Genomic DNA, 4,915 nt, shown 5'->3' with positions numbered 1-4,915 from the left:
GGGGGCGGCTGGCGCTGCCTGCCACAACTCCAGGCGGCTCCCAGGCAGCAACGGCTGAGCTCCGAGACCGCGATCGCGGCCGCTGTGCTCCCGGCCGGTGCCGACAGGGGGCGGCGGGGGTGTCCGTGAGCGCTGTGCCCGAGGCTCGAAGGGGAGCTGAGGGAGCTGCGCGGTCCCGCCCGCAGCCGCAGGTTGGAGCCTTGTGTCTGCTGCTGAAAAGGAGGCGGAAGGTGCACTTAAACGTGGCAGCGGTCTCCTTGTCCCAGCAGCCTGTCCCAATGTTTCACTACCCTGTCAGTGAAAAAATGTTTCTTAATATCCAAACTAAACCTCCCCTGGCGCAATTTAAGACTGTTTCCTATTGTCCTGTCACTTGATGCTTGAGAGAGGAGGCTAACTCCAACTCATTACAACCTCATTTGAGGTAGTCGAAGAGAACAAATAAGGTCTTCTCTAAGCCTCTTTTTCTCCAGGCTAAATGTAGAAGCATAGAATCGTTTAGGTTGGAAAAGGCATCTAAGATCATCATTCCCCTAGTCCTCTTGGAGGGGGAGAGAAAAAGGAATTCTTTCTTTATTGCTGTACTCACAAACTGTATCAGGAGGGGCTAGTTTTGCAGTTACACTTCTGTGTAACTGTTCAGGCTCTGCAAAGAGGCTAAGATGCAAACTTGAAAGTATTGCATAAAAACAACTGTCCTGGACACCCATGCATCTACAGATACACTGGCAAATGTAATTATACCAATCAAAAAGGTATTTGCATTTCCTAGCTCATTTTGGTTCTGGAAAAAAAAAGAAAGAAACTACAGGAAATAAGCTATTTCTACATGACTATCATGGTTCTTTCTCCAAGGTCTTCACCTTAGGGTCACCTCATTTCTTTGAAATGTTCTGATTGATTCTGATGTTGATCTCAGTAGGAGCTTTATTAGCAGGTCTTGTAGAGGTCTCATGCAACGTGGCTTTATGGCACCAAAGCAGTAACTCTACCTCAAAAGAGAAAAAAATACCACTTGAAACCCAGATCAGGGCCCTAATCCTGCCTATAACAGAGTCTCAGAAACTCCTGTGCCAGCACAGCACAGGGAGCACAGGGCCCTAGAGATAGCACAGCAGTGGGACTGCCCCCAGCAGCAGCAAATAGCAAGATGGTGGCACCTATGTGCCCTCCCTCTGGGCTGCAAGGTGTCCTGCAGTTTCTCTCATGGCTCTACTTCACATAAATAATTAATTGGGATACAGAGAGACAATTTACAGCTCAGTGGTTAGACCACTCACCTGGAATGTGAAGAGAGCTGTTAAAGCAGGAAAGGATTGCAATTCTATCAGTCTGTGCTTTCAGGAGAAAAGGGTAAAAGCAAACTTCACCACTAGCAGTAGTTTCATGTTTCCTCTGGGATCTGATATCACAGGCTTGACAAGAATCTTACAGATTGTTATTACAAACCTGTTCTTTTGCCCTTTACTGTTCAGATTGTCTGCACTGTAATTTGAGGCAGGTAGTAACAAACTGGAAACATAATAGAGATGCTTTTACTGTTAAGGCCTTCCACAGCGGATACAAAAGCTGCAAATATTTCTATACAGAGCCATAAAAAGAAATTTGGCTCAGTAAAGTGGGGTATTCTGATAGTGTCTGAGCAAAGGGTATAAGTGTCTAAACTTCAGACAGTTGCACAAATGCTTCTAAATGAGCCAAGTTTAACAGAGCAATTGTTTAAACTTCATTCTAATATTTGTTCTCCACAGCCATTATACCAACAAGGTCTGATGGGGAATCAAAGTATTTTCTGTATCAAAAGCTAAACTAACATTATTGTTTAAAGTAGTTCTGTTGAGCAATAAAATTGCTTCAGAATTATCAGTTTTATTTGCTTACTTTAATTTTTATTCTGGGAGGTATTACACGGGTGAAACACATATAGAATTATATTTTTTTTTTTTCCCTTTTTCTAATGGAACAGTAATCTAACTTACAGCTAAGCATTACAATTTTCTGCTAATGTATCTCAATCTTGTACTTAAGTGCCATCTGCTCATCTTGAGAAGGAAATATCCATAGTTACTACATAACGTACCTATACAGAACACTAACCTTCGAAAATTGTATTTGATGTAATTTATGTAAGGATTTTTCAAATAATCACATAACTTTTTTTTTCTTTTTTTTTTCTTTTTTTTCTTTTTAAGAGAGTCCCTTCCCTTCAGCTTAGGTGTTGGTCCTATCTTAAATTGCATTTATCTACGGTAGTATCAGAGTTTTGTGGTCACTAATTTAAACCTTTCATCCTTCATCAATGTTACCTTTGTTTTGTAAGTTCTTACATTTTACAAATCAAACAAGGGTTTGTCTCTGCTTCTTCCACTCAAAGATTAGCTTCTCAAATACAGTTTCTTTAGAAATCTACCTGTAGGATAATACCTGTCTTATACTTGCTGGACTACGTAAAAATGAGAAAGAATATTATATATTATTAAGAAAATCTGCAGTTGTGACATGACATCATAGTAAATGCAGTTATCATTAGGAAATATTCACATTCCTCACCAAAAATTCTGGGTGAAAATGTTAATAATAATTAGTATTAATTAAAATAATTAGTTATGAGTTGAATAATTTCAACTATGCATTGAAATTAGAAGTAGATATAACTGGCATAAGGATATACAGAAGAACAGTTTAATTATCTCAAAACTCTACTTACAGGAGCCCTAGAAAATTCTGATCAATTCCAATTATCCTTGAAATGCCTGCCAAAAGCACCCAGACAAGCTTAACTCTGTTCTGTAAGCAAGCAGTGCAGTCAATATACAATCAAACCTAAGAAAGCTTAGTAGTTCTGGTCTTCAATTAGCTTAAAGTGATTTTAAGTAAGCTGTAGTATATTCATCAACATCAACAAATAATTGAAGAATATTTTAAAAACAGAGGTAGTTTGAGTAAACTGATCTAGAGGAATCCGTGATGCACGGACACAGTGCTGCTACACCCAAGGAACACTTCTAAGTAACAAATAGTTCCAGAAAATTATCTCAAGAAAAAGATGTTAATTGAATATTTTTAATGTCAAAAGGACTTCACTGACAGTTTCCTAGTCTGCTCATTTGACCACTCCTATTTTCTTTACGTATAATTTATGCACATAATATCCATTATTATTTTCTCGAGAATGTGAAGCATCTGTGCTATTTTATTGTTAGGTACCTTTGAGTATATACAGTATTTAATAAATTTAAACCTATTTATTTTTACTGATCACTGGAGTACCTAATTAACTACTTGAAACATTACTTCGTGCTAAAAGAACAAATGACCTGAAGTGTGGGAAAAACACATCTTCATACAAAACAGAACGATATAATACCCTGATCAAAAGGAAAAAAATACTCTTGCCAACATCTTCCTTGTTGTATATTTGATACCCAGTACCCATGCCAAGACTGGGAAAAGGTTGTGAGATACTTTATAAACCCCGAGTTAGATCTATCCCCTTAACAAAAAATTTACAACATAAACTCACATGTTTGCACATGAGGGTCAGCTTACCTGTGAAACTCTGTAATTGCAGCTGCTCAGCTGTGCTCGCCACGTGAACATGTCAAGGCCATCTTTTGTGTGGTTGAGTGGTTTGATTGTCCAGCTGGGTGTACAGCCAAAGACAGAGGTAGCAAAGGGGAAATGCAGAATGTTTTGCAGTATCAAAATATGGGATAAATTTTGAGATGATAAAGCAAGAATTCCATGTCCTAAAATGGAGTTCTAGATGATTGGAATATGCTTTCTGAAAGTATGCTGGAGAGGAGGAAGTTATCCACCACTACTGAAACTTAAAGGGAGATGGATTTTTAGTTGTCAGAGAAAATTTCTGCTAACAACACTGAAACCTTTTATACGTTTATATTTTAGGTTATTCCTTCTTTGCAGGCTCAGGGAGGCTGTCTTCTACAGTCAGCACAGTGACTCCATGGGACCTATGAATCACCCACCCTTCTCCCAAGGGACATTCATTCTTCAGTGACCTCTTTACACAATGCAACTTCTACAAGTCACTTCTTTAGTTCATCTTGTTCATCTTTTCTTTTTTACAGCTCTTACTGCAGTCTTCTTCCCATCTTTATTCCTACATATCCACTTAATCTCATTATTACTTTCTTTTCTAAGTTTTAAAAATCTGTAAAACGTGCTAAAAATATTTGGCTTTTATAGCTTGGCAGAATGAAACCGTCTTTTTGTGCACATTGTGGATATAATTTGGGAAAATGCTACTTCAGACTCCACCGTGCCTCACAGTTTCAACAGCAGACAATTTTATACAATGTAAGCTCTGTTCTGGTCGTATTTGGTGAGCAGTTACTAGCAGACTTCTCTTAATGGTTAAAGATACCCACAGGAACTGGAAGAGCCTATGCTCTTACAGGCTTCTGAAAAGTCCTTGCAGACTACAGTTGTTAACTACTCATCTCAGTCAGTTTTGTATGAGCAAAGCCGTTGGAAAAGAAAATCTGTGGTCACAGTATTGGTTGCATGATCCATTCCTGCCACTTTATTTTTAGGTACAGTCTCAAATAAGGTAATTGAAGATCTATACAAAAGACTGGTGTGTCCAAATTCTAGGTTGAGAATAAATTCAACCATTTTATCTGCCCTCTTTATCCTCCACTCTTCATTCCTTTGGGGACTGACTTGATTTTTTTTTTTCCAGTCATTATTGTAAAAACAATAAAATCTAAAAAGCTTTCATCATACCAACCTGTGCTTTTGTTCATGTGTGTGACATTATCTAAACTGATCACTTCCAGGTGTCTGCCTCAGTTACATCTCATCTTAGATGGCATTCCTCAGCACCATCATAAAACTGGCAGGGTCTAAAACTCTTTGATATGTGGATTCTTGTTTAACAGAGTTTTGTTTC

Source organism: Meleagris gallopavo, chromosome 2, assembly GCF_905368555.1.
Source record: "Meleagris gallopavo chromosome 2, MGAL_WU_HG_1.1, whole genome shotgun sequence".
In the NCBI taxonomy this organism is placed as follows: domain Eukaryota; kingdom Metazoa; phylum Chordata; class Aves; order Galliformes; family Phasianidae; genus Meleagris; species Meleagris gallopavo.
Note: the sequence above shows the minus strand (reverse complement) of the source record.